General features: G+C 35.4%; 1 long non-coding RNA gene across 1 annotated transcript in view; it reads right to left on the bottom strand.

Annotated features, from left to right (window-relative positions):
• The window catches only part of LOC109389070 (uncharacterized), a 73,564-nt gene that overhangs the window by 5,354 nt on the left and 53,160 nt on the right, over positions 1-15,050 (bottom strand). Inside the window, exon 3 of the long non-coding RNA XR_002125341.1 lies at positions 2,924-2,974. This is a non-coding gene — a long non-coding RNA (uncharacterized LOC109389070). The remainder of the gene's footprint in view (positions 1-2,923; positions 2,975-15,050) is intronic.

The raw sequence follows: 15,050 nt of genomic DNA, 5'->3' as shown, positions 1-15,050 counted from the left end.
AGGTAAATATTAAGGTGGGTATACTTGTTAGACTGCATGATGGGGTCTCTTTAGCAAGGGCTTGCTTCTAATAGACTTGATGCATTTATGAATTGATGGATAGCTAAGTCTGTACAATCACCAGTATTCATGCGTGAAGTGTGATTCCAGTAAACTACTTTTGGAGAGCAGTGTATATTGGGTTGTCAGAAAAGTCATGACACATTTTTGTAACGAAAAACAGAAAAAATATGTCATGACTTCTTTGACAACCCAATAGATAACAGGACCACAATGGTATGAGTTTCAAATTTTACTTCAGAATACTTCTTTTTAATTTTATATTTAATATTATTAAACATCTGTAACATGGTACCACAAATTAGCATAAATGATTTCTTCACTCTTTGGATGTTTGTTCTCAGGAAGACAATAGTGCTGTGATAGAGAGATGGTTTCAGGTAGAAACTTCCTGGACATAAAGCATCCACATCAGCACAGACCAAAATCATTTCAGAAATTTTCATAGTTTGTTACTTGTTAACTTTTCAAAAGTACATACAAAGAGCTAATTTTAAATCCAGCATTTATTATTGATTCATTTGTTATGTGCAGAAATAGGACTTTTAGCAATTCTGAGATGTTTAGAAATATGCAGTGCTAAACAGATGCAGTGCCTACACTTTGGTCTTTGAGTTTAACCCGCACAGCTGGGTCTTGTTATCGGTGCCAATGGAATTTCTCGCACTATCTATTTTATGACACTTCCACACCTACTTTTACCTTATAAGGTAAAGACTCAAATTCTAAATGTGTGTTATACATAGGCCTATATTTAGCAGCACAATAATGATTTTTGGAAGCCAAACAGGAACAGAAATTCAAACAGCATCTCCAGATGCTGTTTTTGAAAAGCAGCATCTAAATAGTTGCTGCCCAATGTCATGGTAATGTTGTTGATTAAGATAATTCCAGCCTGTTTTCCTAAAGCCATTCTATAAAGCCAGACTTCTATTTTTAATACAACATCGAAAACACTTATGTACATAATTGGAAATGAAACTTTAAGTATTGTAAGGACATTCATGAAGTGGTTCAGTTTTATTAGAGTTTATATTTAAATTCATGTCCCCCGCAGTCTGACTTTCCTCACATTGTTGAGGAATTTCTCAAATTTCATATAATAAGTCACATTAAAAAAAATAAAACTTCTAATTAACCTGCTTATAATTGATACTCTTCAAGAAGCTTCCTTATGCATACATATTTCTTCTTCTCTGGCAACTGCATTGACCATGCAGGCTTGGATCCCCTAAGAGGCCATTTTTTGTGCCACATGAGCCAGGCTTGGTGGCCATAGCTGATTGGTGGGAGATACAAGGCCTAAGCTATCCTATCAATGTCTTTCTTATAGTTTTGTTGTTTCTTTTACAGTAGAGCAGGGAAAAAAATTTTCGTAGAAGATCTTGGTGGCCTCTATAAAATCGCAGGGGTCAGTGCACAATTAAGATGATGCAATCAACTAGCCAAGAGTGGTGAGAAAGAGCTCTTTCGACTTTGAGTCCCTTTGTCCAGCTTTTTTGAGGCTCAACTATAGCCCTATCTTTCCTTCTGTTCAAAAAAAATATCTAAAAATCTCCTCTTTTTAGAAATTATTTTAGTATAGCATCTTTCAGTAAGTAGTATAGTAATCAAAATAGTTATGAAAAATCATGAGTAAGAACTGCACTAGCTACCTATCTAAAATAAAACCACTTACCCACTCTTATTCTGAAAAATTATGCACCTTTCTATTTGATTGTTTGTCTATCTCACTCCACTAGAATATAAACCTACAAGAGCACGTACTTTTTCTTTCTTAATTATCACCATATTTATTGTGCAGGCTTTCAGTTAATATTGTAAATGAATAAATTACCTAAATTTAAAGATGGTAGTCATCAGCATATCTCTTTTCTGGGGGAAGAGAGGAGGTATTTATCTCTGTGAAACATTAGGCGATTAAAAGAAAATGAGTGTGTGTGTGTGTGTGTGTGTGTGTGTGTGTGTGTGTATGGATTGATAAATAAGAGGATTGGCAATAGAAATCAGTTTTTAAATTAATTGTGGATGACTCCTATAACCTGGCTAACCTACATCCCTTACGTCTTTGCTAATATAAAATTTTTAGGGGAAAGATTTCCCTAAGCCCCCAATTAGATTAGGTCTTCTAAGTGCTTTTTTATCAGAGGAATAATTATTATATTGTATTGAATTTGCTTATTTGCTTGTCTGCCTCTATGCACTCTATAATTCCCTCTACTCCTGATACCACTGCCACCACCATCACCACCATCACCACCATTATCATCAGCATCACCTTCACCATCTTGACCACCATCACTTCCAAAGATTGTAGGTTCTTTGAGATCAGGGGCTATGTGCATGCATACAGACCTGATAGTCTTTGGACAAATATGCTTAGGTGTGTGTCAGAGTTTGAGGTAAAATATAGGTTAATGTCTCAAAAACTTAAATGAAAAATCTCCTTATGAGGTTCTAGTCTTTTTTCTTTTGGAAAAGAAATTACTTGAATTTGCTAATTTTCTATTTCAAATGTATGTAGATGCTATTGTGATTAATATAATACAAATTTATTGAAGTAAACTGCAATGGAGAAAAATTAGAAGCAACCTTCATGTAACCATTAAAACTTGGTTAAAACATAATTTTATTACATCCATAATATGGAATACTAGTCACTGGTTATTGAGTAAAGTAGATCTATATGGAAAGATGTTCACAATGGATTGTTATGTGGAAGAGCATGCTTCAGAACAAAATGTATAGCTCCAGAATATTTCTATGAATTATATACACACAGAAGCATGCACACACACATGTATATGTAAAAACATAAAGAAAAATCTAAAATCATATATACCAAATCATTTATAATACTTACGTTGGGGTTGCAAAGTGTGTAGAAAGCTTATGAAGGACTCTCATTTTTTAGCTGTAGAAGTAAGAATTGTTTAGAATATATTTTAATTAGTATGCAGTTAGTTACTGTGGCAGCCCCTCCTCCCACCATGATTTCTGTCTCCTGGTTTTAAATCTGTTTGCAGGCCTTTTCTACATTGTACCAGCGCTGACCTATGTTACCAATAGAATATGACAGAAATCATAGTATGTGATTCCCAAGATTAGATTATAAAAGACTCTACATCTTCCCTCTCCTCCCCTCCCCTCCTTTCCACTCCCCTCACTTGTCCTCTCCTCTCCTCTTCTTCCTCTTCTCCACACACTCTGCTCTCTCTCTCCCTCTTGTCACTTGGTCTGAGAAAAGCCAGCTGCCATGTTACGAGCATCCCTATGGAGATGCTACGATGGAATTCCTATAGAGAAACTGAGGCCTCTGACCAACAGCCAACAAGGACCTGAGGCCTATTAACAGCCATGAGCATGAGCTTGGCAGTAGATTCTGCAGATTTGGTCAAGCTTCAGATGATTAAATCTCTAGTCAACAGCTTGACTGCAGTCTGGCGAGACTCTCTGAACAAGAACTACCCAGCTACATCAGTCCTGGGCTCTTGACCTCAGAGATTATGCACTATAATAAATGTTTGATATTATAGGCTACTAAACTTTGGAGTAATTTATTATGTAGAAATATATAACTAATATAGTTAGTATTAAGTGAATGTCTAAATTAAGTTTTATTTCAAAAAATATATAAATGAATACAAAGAATGAGAAAACAGTTTTAAAAACAACAACAACAACATTGAATTCATGGCAGCTTCACATAGTTATGTGTGGTCTCAATCCATGGATATGAGAAGCAAAACTACTGTCACATGAAGGGAGTGTGTATAATAGGAAATATATTAACATCATAAGTATTAATATTATACTTGAAAGGGTTAGAAACATTGTCATACACTGATGTTTACAAAATCGAAGTGATTCTGATTTAGATTCAAAGAAAAGCAACTGCTTTCTGTAAAGTGCTTTTTACATAGCCATATATAAATATTTATAACAACATATATACTCATATGCCCATCTATATGTGTGTGTATACACACATACACACACATATATTTGACATGCTAATAGAAATTATGTTGTTTAAAGTTAAATATAAACTAAAGTCTGAGTTACAGTAAAAAATGAAAAAAACATTACATATTAATGTTTGTTTTCTAATTAGGAAGGTATATGGTCTCATTGAGAAAAATCCACCTATTTACAGCTATGTGCTTACTAGATACATAGAAAACCAAGGCAATTTGGGCAAGCTTCTTCAACTAGATCACCTTAACTAGCCTATGATCTGATGGGGGAGAGGAAAAGAGACATTTGCCAAACAATAGCAATATATATTATTTACACACACACACACACACACACACACACACACACACACAAAGACTTTACAATGATTTAGGGAAACTTCTATCATGAGAACATAGCTTTGCTCTTTAGGCATGAATACTCAAGTCATTTTGTTATTTGGGAGAGGGTTTCCATGATATCTTTACCTTTTGCTTTGATGCTGGATGGCCCTAATTGGGGATGGGGGTAACAGGCAGTGTAGCAGAGATGGTATGTGAATGATAGCTTGCTTACTGTTATTAAAATACAGCTCATCAACAAGACAAATAATAACAAGTGTTAGAGAGGCTGTGGAAAAAAAGGAACCCTCATACACTGTTGGTGGGAATGCAAACTGGTGCAGCTGCTATGGAAGGCAGTGGGAAGTTCCTCAAAAACCTAAGAATAGAATTACCATATGACCCAGCAATCCCTCTCCTAGGTATCTACCCAACAATTCAGAAAGAATTTATTGGTAATGATATATGTGCTCTGACATTCATTGCAGCTTTATTTACAATGGTCAAGACATGGAAACAACCAAAGTGTCCTTCAATAGGTGATTGGATAAAGAAGATGTGGTACATATATACTATGGAATACTATTCTGCCATAAGAAAAGATGAAATAATACCATTTGTGACAAAATGAATGAATCTTGAGATTATTATGCTAAGCGAAGTAAGCCACACAGAAAAAGTCGAGAACTATATGATTTCACTGATATGTGGTATATAAAACTAAAAACAACAAAGGAACAAGACAAACAAATGAAGAAACAAAAACTCATAGACATAGACAATAGTTTAATGGTTACCAGAGGATAAGGGGGGAGGAGGTGGTAGATGAGGATAAATGGGGTCAAATATATGGTGATGAAAGGAGAACTGACTCTTGGTGGTGAACACACAATGTGATATATAGATGATGTATAATAGAATTGTACACTTGAAACCTATGTAATTTTGCTAACTATTGTCACCCCAATAACTTTTAATTAAAAAAAAAATACATCTCAGATCTGAGAGACGAATGATTTGCTACACTTTTCTAATTTTTCCTCCATATAATAATTCTTTTCCTTGATGCTTAAATTCTTAATAAAATTCTTGTTGAATTGAATACAATTAATGCTTTCATTTCATTCATTCATTCCCTTATCAAGAAACTTTTGAGTATCTGTCAGGCCCATAGGTATTTATGCAGTTGTTCCTAATTGGCTATTATTTCTTCAGCTGTTTCCTTTCACATCTTTCACTCTGTCCCTACCCTAAGTTAGAGTACATGCTGTGCTATTGAGGACAATCATTTCTTATCTGGGAAAACCCAGTTTACAAGTAGATTTTTCCTGGTTCTAAATACTTTACACAATCACATTGTAAGAGGAACCTTAAAATAAAACTAAACACAAGAGGATAGATACTATATTGTGGAATAGGTAACTGAAAAAAACAAATGCACGGCCAGTTATGAAGATCTCCAATTATCACAGCTATGAATAAACATGCACAGATATGAGTTTTTTGTTTGTCTGTTTGTTATTACTATCACTCTACTTTCTGGACTTGGCAATAGTTCACTAGCCAATGGACGGATGCAGTTATCTTAGACCCTTTCTCCCCATCTCCTTGTTTTAATCATGTATTCAGTAAACATGTTTACTATCCACAAGCACAGTAGGAATAAAATGATGAAGCATAGCCCAGGCTCCTCAGGACCCCACACTAGAGTTTTATTAATTGGCCCTCAGTTGTGTCCTCGGATCTCTGTTGACATTTTATGTTGGACTGCTTCCCTCTTGGTTAGGGTCTTACAGGCTCCCAGAACCATTAGGTTTCGTCATTTCATGGGTCTGACAAGGATTCTGTTATTTCTTACTGTTGGCTACAGGATTTTGGTACATGTCAAGTTAGATGATGCTTTCTTCCAGTACTGAATTCTGTGTATTCTTTGATCACTCATTAAAATTGCTGATAAAGAAAAAGTCAGTCCATCTCCAAGGTAATCAATTTACATGAAGCCAGTTATTTTCACATTTGGGAACATCTTTGCTATGTTCTATATTTTTAAATATTCCTTGGAATTTTTAGATTTTGAAAGTTCTATCTCTTTCTTTTTCACCTGTGGTGGAAAACCATGCCCAATCACAAATTTGGTGCCTTTGAGTGGGGCCCGCCTTGAAGAGTGGGCAGCCATGCTTAAGGTGTGATGAGGGGACGGAGATCAGAGCTACCACAACATTTTAGGTTACAAACGATATTGAAAAGGTTCTGGCCTGCAAAGGAGGTGTTGAGAATTACACTGTCAGGGAACTCATGAAAATTCCTACAAAAGTTTGTATTACATACTTTTCAGATGGGAATTTTCTTTATCATCTTAGAATTTTATTTTGTGTTCTCAACACACCCACTACTTAGGTTCTTGTGACCCACAATACAAGGTTTGTCATTTTCTTTTTTCAGATATGAAGTATGACAGTAAATTGTCCTCAGCTTATAAAAATTGAAAATAAAATTATTTTAATATCTGAATAGAGAAAGCACAAATGGCATAGAACATCATCTTCTAAAACAAATATTTAAAGAAACAAGCATCTGAGAAATATTTTGAAGCTGGACACTAATCCCTAGCTTATTAATAAGACTTAACCATGAATCTAATTCTTGACTGTCAATCAGCATGTTTGTTTATTAACTCACCCTGACATGTCTTCGAGCTGAATGTGTGCCGTGATTGTGATTTAGCTCCCAAGTCTTTAGAGCAATGTAGCATCAAAGTCCCTTTAGACTACTTCCCTTAGCTAATATAAGCAGTTGATTTTCCTTCTTGCACTGAGTTATTTAAATGGATGATATTTGTTTGCACCTCCAGGTATCTGACCTTTGGGAAATCTGTACTGCTTTCTCAGTATCTTCTTTGTCCTTTCTTCTATGAGCTAAAGGGAAAAAAAAATGAGAGGACGTGATAACACGGGATTTCTCTATTCTGAAAATACAAATAATTTTTATACATCTGTTTCCTGAAAGACTGAATTTTATTTCTTATATACAAAGATAAGAGAAATAATAATCAGAACCCAATTGTATAACAACAGACATAACTATTTTGGTGAATTAGATCATCTGAAAATGTGAAGAGAGAGTCAATTAAGAAAAGGGAATAGACCCCGGGTGGAGACAGATATCCTGAAGTTTAGAAACTGTCTCTCTCAGAAAAAGAAGGCTGAAGAGAGGACACACGTGAGGGGGTGAAACCAAGATTCAGGGGACCACAGATACTCAAAGTCCCTGGAATGAAGTGGACATCAGACAGTCTTACCTCTTTCTCAATCTTTGCAGTGTCTCTCCTTGCATCTAATTTATCAGAACATACCTACACAGGCGACATGTGGAAAAGATATGACAAACATCAATCTCTGTTGCTTATTTAAGCAGGTTTATTATTTCAATAGTTTCCATTTATTGAGTGAAATCTCAATGATGTATCATTGACTTAATGTCTTTATGTGTCTTACTTTACGAGAGTCTTGCTTTAAAAAACACTGTAAGTAGGTATTTCCCCAGCATTGAAGATGATGCCGAAGCTCAGAGAAGATAAGCCTGTGCCTATGGCCATTGTGCAAGTAAATGAAAGATCGAGAACCTGAGACCAAATCTGTCTGACTCCAATTCCATGCTCTTAACCAAATGTTTTCATCAGTCTCACATTGACACTGCATGTCAAGGTCCATTCCTGGCTTCCCCGTCTGCCTTTCACTGACATGCTTATAGGAAAAGACAGTGAATATAATCAAAACCAAAAATACTAAGTGAATCTTTTCAATGGTTGGTGTTGGTCCCAGCAGTGTTTCTTTCAATCCCTTTTTAGGGATAGCTCAACTTTAATGTTTTAAATATACAAATTTAGAGTTCAATTCAAATCTCTTCAAGATTAAAACAGATGAATAAATTAGGAAGCATAATGGCTTTTGGAAAACATCCAGTTGTAATAAATCTGTCATGACCTACTAAAGGATGCATCACATTAAAGAAGCAAACTTTGATGTTTTGCCAAGTATTAAAACATGCAAATTTTCTATGTGGTGTATATATTTAAGAAATGTTGATGACAGGGCTATTTTAAAGACTCTGCAAATATCCTTTTTTGGAAATATTTGTTTCTGTAGCAAACTTAAGATGATAGCAACTCATGTGGGCATTTCAAAACACCCGTGGATCTTATGGATAGGTTGAACTTAAAAATTTAACTTGTGGAACATTTATTGCGGTGGGCAAAGAACTAAGTTGGAATCCTGACTTTCATACTTTTAACTTGTGTGACCTTCAGAAAATTTTCTTATCTCTCTGAGCTTTATAGTTATCATTTATATATTTGTCAAAATCATACCTTCTTCGCAAATTTGTTGGGAGGATTAAATGAGATCATGAAAAAAAAATGCCTTGTATGTTGTAGGTGCTCCATATTGTCTATCTTAAAGGACTGCTGTGCAAATTAAATGAGATAATGTTGCTAAAGGATTTTTACATTGTGAGCACTCAACAAAGGTATTTGACTCTTTGCCTAGACATTCTTTTAGATTATGGTAGTATGTTGAACTTAAAATTCTTATGTACAGACCCATGATCTTATGGAATGCACACCATATTGATATTCCCTGTTACTATAGCTACCCATTCATTACTTTATGCATGCATTCATGCAAACAAATACATATTGATTATCCATTAGGTTTCAGGCACTGTGCTAGCCGTTAGGAGTTGAATGTACAGAGGGAAGTCAGATATGATTGGTGTCATAAGAAAGATTCATTGTAGGTGTGGGTAAAGTTATAGAAAGGGCAGAGAGAAGGCACAAAAGAGGGAATGGTTAATTCTAACCTTAAAAAGGAGTTAAAGAAATTTTTCATAGGGATTATCATACTGGATTTGAGCTATAAAAGATGAGATGTTCTCTAGGCAAAAGAGGAAGGTAGGAAATTTCAGAAAAATGGACCAGCTTGACAACATTCCCAGAGATATAAAACCTCAAATGTACCCGGGGAAGTTCAGTGTCAGTATTGCTGGGATGGAGGATAGTAGAGGCATTCAAAGAAATAAGTTTGGTAAGGTAAACATGGAGGACCATAAAGGCCCCATTACACCAACCCAAGACTGTGTTTACCGCTTAGGCGTGAAGAGCATTTGAAATCACAGTGGGTGTCATGAGCTGGTTAGTTTGCCAGAAAATTTTGTTCAAAGCCAAGTAGATGATGGATTGGGTTTGTGTGTGAAGGTATAAGTCCTGATGCACAGACAGCACTTGGGCTAAAATTGTCACAGTCCATGAGCAAGATGAAGAGACTTTGGTTTCAAATATCTGGAGAGGGAGGAGATGGTTGGAGGCTAAGGAGGTCGCTTATGACTCAATTCATAAGATGTGGTCTCTGTATATAAGTTGAAGAGAATGAGAAGAGGCCATTCTGACATGGAAGCATGTTTGGTACAATTCATTAAGAGAAGAAGCCCAGAATTTGTTTTTCCTTTTTTGGGGGCGTCTCAAGACGATGAGTTCAGTTTTGGACAAGTGTAATTTATGAATCCTGGGAAATACACAAGTGTGAAGTCTGGTTGAAAACTGGAGTTGTGAGTCTGGAGCTCACACCTTAGATGCAGATATGTGTTTGGGGGTTATCAGCATTCAATTTGGATGCTCTGATCTGTGGTGGTTATGGGGAGTAAGTGCAGAAGCCAGCACATAAAGAGATGGAGAAGAAATGGCCAAAGAGGTAGAAAGGGAGTCAGAGAAGTAGAGGAGGAAAGAGAGTGAGGAAGCAGCCTGATGTTCAGCATGATGGCAATTAAAAAGTCCACTGCATAATTTTTTTGGTTTGTTTTTAACTTGTTACATACACTCAATTATTTCTAGAAGAAAAACATTCTAAGAGAGAAGAGATGGTACGGTCTGTGCCTATTCTCTATTATGAGGAAAATAAATATTTAGAAATGATCTGTATTTACAGGAAAATGAAACTGTTTGAATTGCTCTGTTATCTTAATTGGCTGCTCTTTAATTTACACAATGTCAAAGTTATTTTTGTGTTGTATCAAATAACTAATATTTGCATAATGTCCACAAGATATTTTCACATTTGCTAGTTAATTATTCTCACAACAACCTCATTGTTTTATAGATAAGGAAGCTTCTCAAAATATGTTAAATGAGCTGGCATAGATCATCAGATTTGGGATAACAAAGCTGGGACAGAAGTGGGTCGCTCAGGCTGCTATAACAAAAGACCACAGGTGGGGTAGCATAAATTCACACTTATTTCTCACAGCTCTGGAGGCAGAAAGCTCTGGTGCCTCTTCCTCTTTTTTTATGGGCACTAATACCATAATGGGAGGTGCCCTCATGACTCTACCCAAACCTAATTAATTACCTACCGAAGTCCTCATGTCCAACTACCATCACATCGAGGGTTGGGGCCTCAACACATGATATTGTTTTGGGGGGTGGACAAAAACATTCAGAGTATGGCAAGAACGATGGTTGAAAATTTTTTTTCAAAGAATGAGTTGTTGGTTATTGAAAGCTTTCTAAGTATAAACAGTAGGACAGGGACAATTGTTTTATACACTGGAATCCACATGGCACATGATACATGTTCAGTTAATACTTGTTGAACTAATGCTCACATAAAGCAAAACCCCTTGCTGGAAATACCAATATAATTAAGTAAAATACCATTTTAAGTATAGAGTTATAGGGTAAGTTCAGTATTATGTTCCAATTTCATAAATATTCATGAAAAGAGATAGAAGAAGACTGTCAATGTTAGGATGCAATTTGACACAATTTTAAGATCACAGTACAAAGTACTTTATTACTGTGTGGTAATATTAACAGGAAAAGCCTAAAATAATATTATCTTAAATTTATTAACTGTTTATGAACCAAGTCCTGTTTCTGATGTACTGTATTACCTCATTTAATCCTCACAAAAACTCTGAGAGATGGCTAATTCCAGGTGAGGGTTTCAGGGAATGAGAGATTAAATAGCTTCCCCAAGGCTGTACAGAGAAATAACTTCCCCAGGGCTATACAGAGAAATAGCTTCCCCAAGGCTGTACAGAGATAAAGCTGGTTTCAAAAACCCAGTAAACCTGAGTCCAGAGCCCATGTCATTACCCACTAGGTTATGGACACTTCTCAGATATGTCAAACAGTCTTTACATACTAGTTCCCTTTTTTGATTAAATTACATTACACAGATTAATAAGGGGGACAATTTGAATTGTTTACAGCAAATAAAGGTCAGTTGGCATAATCATACAAAAAATCAATAATGCACTCAATTTCAGTAATGAGTCTATTGACCCATATCTAACATCCAGATAAAAATAAAAATATCAATAATTTTTTTCTGTTAATCAAAGATGTCAGATGGTTAACAAGACTGACTCAAATCAGTGGAAAAAGAAAATGGAGAATTGAGGCATTTTTGAAGACACTGTTACTAAGCAAACTCTTGTTCCCTAAATTACACAAACTTTTTCTTAACAGACTTGATTATTTTTACATTATTTCATGCTAATTATATGAATAATATTAGTTTAGGGAGACTTATGCCTTTGCAAAGATCTGCTTAACATACAAATTGTTTGTGCTAAGTATAAAAGTTTATTCTTTGATGGAAATGGTTAGCCTGCCATTTAAGGTGACATCAGTCTAAAATAACAATCAATTCCTGACTTAAGCAATTGCTACATATTATAGCTATTATGTTCTAGTTTAATACCCCTTCTTCTCCTAAGAAAGGTGTTCTTTGACTTAACTTTCCTGAAAATGTATTACACCCTGTCCTGTAGAGCAATATATGGATATGATAATTGAGAACAGTGATTTACTTAAATTACCTCTAGTATAAAGATGGACTTGAACCTATCAAATTAGATGCAGCTCATCAGATTAAGAGTCCATGTAGAGCCTGTACTACTGTTAAAACCTGTGGCATTAAAGAAGTCTGTTGGGGTACTCTCTATAACAATGGACGTTTCTTACATACGCATGGATTTCACCTTTCTCTCATCTATTGCTTTACTGAAATGCTTCCTTAGCCAATTCAATTTTTCAGATAGATGTATTGAGGTAATTTTACCAGTTTAAGTATTTCATAGATAGTACTGTTTTTTATGTCAATTAAATTTCAAGGATGTTCCCTCGTTTTATTGTTCTAAAATTTACTCAACCATATTTGTTCTCTTCAATAAATTAATGGTTTTATACATTTTTATTGTATCCTCCTTTTAACTTTTATTATTTTGGATTTGTGAGATCTAATTATTTTTGGCCTTTCGTTATGGAAGCTTCAACTTCCCCCTTCATTATCTTAGTTTCTGTCTTCCATGGACTTTTTAAGGTTCATTATTTACCTGTTTCTTGATGTCAGTCATAACAAATATATCCACTATTCTGAGTTGATGCATATTTTTTGTTTTTTTGAATAAGTAAATAGATTTTTCTAAAACGTTTCAAGAAAATTTTAAGAATTTTTTTTCTAAAAAGACAGCTACCAGCACTTTGTTAAATTTCTATAATATAATTATTTTCTTTTACAGCAAAACAAATCTGGGGGAAAAACAGGAAACTTCAGAAAACCTGAGAAAATGAAACCCTAACACTGAAGATGGTCAAGCTCAGAGTAAATGATCACTTAACAAAATCTAAAAGTGAAGCTCATGGAGTGATCTGACTTATTTCATGCTTAAACAGTCTGGAGGACAGATTGCAAAGTATAATCTGTAAAATTTCAAACTCCCTGATCTTTTAGATGTTAAAATGCCAATCTTATGGGAGTAAACTTTTTGGAAGATTTACCAGGTTTTATAACTGGACAGAAAGATGGCCAATGAGCATCAGCATGAGCAATAACACTCCAAGGGGAATGTTAATCAGGGTGTTAGAGGATTCTTGTCCCTGAATAGTGAGCCAATAAATCTAAAGTAGGGGCCTGGTTATCAGTAGAATCCATTCCTCAAATGCATACACTTAATATGTGTGATTCCTATCAACTCTGAGATTAAATCACTCAATGAGCCATAGTAAATCACTGATCCCAGTACAAACTAAATATCTTCCCTTCATGCATTAGATTAACCAATTTTTACAATGTATAAGGCACCATGTATAAGCTAAGTATTAAAAGAAATTAGAGCTCACTTACTAAGGAGATAAAGTAGGTGAACCTAAATTTAGTTAAAAAGCAGAGTAGAATACATGCATAGTAGAAGTATAAATAAAGGGCTTGTAGTTCAAAGACAGAAATTCACATAGAGTTGAGTAGATTCATGAAGCTCTTATCATTAATAAAAAAATGAATAGGATTTCAAAGGGCAAAGTGGAGGGAGTAGTATTTTCAGGCATTGGAAACAGCATGAATAAAGGTGCCAAAGCATATTTTAATGAACAGCAAGTCATCCACTTTACCTAAATATTTTGGATTGGTGCTTGCAAGTTGGGTGGGAGCCAATCCCAGAAGCTAGAATGAATTAAGCCTACGAGGATGTGGGACTAGATTGAAAAAGCCAGTCATAAACTATTCTTGTTATAGCTGCCCGGGGTGAATTGGATGAGTTGGTAGGCTAAGGATTGTGTTTTGGTAGGAAAATTTTCAAGTATGAGATCTTGGAGGGGTTGCAGATTTGAAGTGAATACCATGAAGTCACTGTGAACCCAATGCCCTTTGTCTTAGAACAAAGGATTAGTTGGATTATAACTGCTGTTCTGTACTGATACCTTTGATCTTAGGGATTTATGACTTGTCTGTCTGTGTGTGTCTGTGTGTGTGTGTTATGTTTTTGTATAGCTGATTTTAATTTTATATTTGAAAATAAATAGATCCTTGGGAAAATCATTTGGGCTTATTTTGATTACACAAACAAACAGATGCACCTATTTGCTGATTCCCAAGACAATAATGTGGACTTCTGGCTTTGGCTCCAAAATTTTATACAGAGCTTAGAAGTCATCCCTTTCATCCTTGCAAAACAAGCAAACAAACAAGCAAACAAAGCCAACAAATGAAAATCAACTTTGCTTGGACCCATCAGAGAACTGAAATCACACAGCAAACTGTCCCACCAAAACCTGGATAGGCAGATAAATCCAGAGACCACAGCCAATATCTGCTTTTCTGGAACAGAAGCCACAGAAACTGGGCTCCCCTATAACAACAGCGGGTTATAGCTGAAAGCTGCAAGATGAGACTCTCTCTAAGGAGGAGCACTTAGGGAAACCCAGGTCAACAGAGGAGACAAAAATCAGGATGTAGAGGAGTTTGAAGCCTTTGGCATCTACATGGCAAATATTAAATATAACCTAACTTCTGAACTGATTAATAGAAAACATTACATTAAATGCCTATTTCCCTCAGTTCCTATTATCTGATACACTATGTCCAGCCTTCAACAAAATATTACAAGGCATGCTAAAAGCCAAGAAGAAAAACACGGTCTGAAGAGACAAAGCAGGCATCAGAACCAGACTCAGATATGACACAGCTGTTAGAATTATCAAACTAATAAGACAGTCACACTTTGCCGCTACTTAGCATCCTTAGTCATTTCTTGAGGTTTGCTGTGCTACAAAATCTTGACTCATGTCTGAAGCACTAATAATTACAAAACAAGACTTTCTTAAAAGCCACAAGTATCTGAACTATGGTATACATGTAG

The sequence above is a fragment of the Hipposideros armiger genome, unplaced genomic scaffold, assembly GCF_001890085.2.
Source record: "Hipposideros armiger isolate ML-2016 unplaced genomic scaffold, ASM189008v1 scaffold_219, whole genome shotgun sequence".
Classification (NCBI taxonomy): Eukaryota; Metazoa; Chordata; class Mammalia; order Chiroptera; family Hipposideridae; genus Hipposideros; species Hipposideros armiger.
Note: the sequence above shows the minus strand (reverse complement) of the source record. Positions and strands in the feature narration are given on the sequence as shown.